Source organism: Zingiber officinale, chromosome 9B (assembly GCF_018446385.1).
Source record: "Zingiber officinale cultivar Zhangliang chromosome 9B, Zo_v1.1, whole genome shotgun sequence".
Lineage (NCBI taxonomy): Eukaryota > Viridiplantae > Streptophyta > Magnoliopsida > Zingiberales > Zingiberaceae > Zingiber > Zingiber officinale.
In genome coordinates this window covers 4,994,529-4,996,164 of record NC_056003.1, presented here as the reverse complement: position 1 = coordinate 4,996,164, position 1,636 = coordinate 4,994,529, and positions in this window count along the sequence as shown.

Genomic DNA, 1,636 nt, shown 5'->3' with positions numbered 1-1,636 from the left:
GTCGCTCGGTCGTTACTCCACTACCCCTTGGCCATAACATTGCTGTTCCTGTATGTAGTTCGCTCGGCTATAACCCTACTCCGCTGTTCTGTTCCGAGTGTCATTGTAAGGCCGAACGGGGTAGCCGCTTGGCATGCTTTCCACATATCCTTGGCACTTGTTCCTTTATTGAGCGTCGGGTGCTCGGCGTATTGTCTGAGTCAAATGTGATGTATGATTGAGCCTTTCTCCTCCCAGTCGGGACATGATCGTCCAACCGACCGATGATGCATTGACCGCCTTGACTTTGACTTCCACCATGACCGCTATCCTGCTCAGGGTGGGGCCTCTCCCTATCATCACATCACATGCCTCCCCCTCAAGTCTAGTCGAAAGAGGTTGTAAGTCTGACTGATTGGACAAAGTTGTCTGTGATGCTTTTCTCCCAATCGACTGTTGACCTTCCCTTGACTCCGATCGGCATGACATGGCACGACGACCCGCTGTGTGACTGCCCTTGGCCGGTTGGTCTATTGAAGAATGTCGATCGGCCGTAGGTCTGCTTCCTTAAGCCGATCGGTACAACTGGCCTTCGCACTTGGCAAATTTTCCTTTGGCTTCTCCGGATGAGTGGAATCTGAGCTTACGTCATCCAGATTTCTCATAAATCATGCAAATCTTTGCACATTAAGACTGAGCCTCCATACCCTTTAATTACCTTCATTAAATGCCGACCTGTGGTGAGGCGCCACATGTCTCGCCCGTTGCCGTCGCACGCTTGACATGACAGGGCATTGATATGACACTTGGCAGTTTAAATTCGATGGCACAATTTTGGCCTAGGTTTCTACCACCTAGATCGGACGGCTCCAGTCAACCAAGCCCGAGGCTTATAAACCCGCTGCGTGGTCATCTTCTCTACACTTGCCTTCTTCGAGTGCTGCCAGCGTCCTTTCGTTTCTCCTATGTGATTCGCATTCTCCGGCGATCCTCCGCGTTTCCTGCTTCTCCGGTGACCTTTCTCCAGTAAGCTTCTTTTCAATCGCATCTGCTTTCAAGCTTTTCGGCCTTTCTTTTCATTCCGGCGACATTCCAGTAGCCTTCTTTTTGTCTTTCTTTATTTTTGTGATGGCAAGTTCCCCGCAGTCGTCTGCTTCCATCCCTGGGTTCTGGTACACATCCATGTAGTCTTAGTTTGATGGAGGCGACGTTGAGAGCCTGCACGATGGTTTTGAAATTCCTTCCAATCATCAAATCGTTCTTCCTTCTCCTTCCGATAGGCCGAATTTTCCGTCGATCAGTTGCATTTATCTCTTTAGGGATCAATTTACTGCTAGTATGTGGTTCCCCATTCATCCCTTTATTCCCACAGTTTATAAATATTTTCGCAATTTTCCTCCTCAACTTGTGTCGAACTCCTTCCGACTACTGTACGACGTCGTTGTTTTATTTCGACTGCACGACATTCCACTTACTCCCCGGGTCTTCCACTATTTTTATTACCCTAAGCAGTCCAAGCTAGGGACTTTCCTTTTCCAGTCTCAAGTAGGTCTAGTTTTCTTCGACAAGATGCCGACCTCCAACAAGCACTAGAAAGAATATTTTTTCTTCACGTGCCTTCCCGAGCGACCATGCTTCCTGACCAGCTAGCAACTCG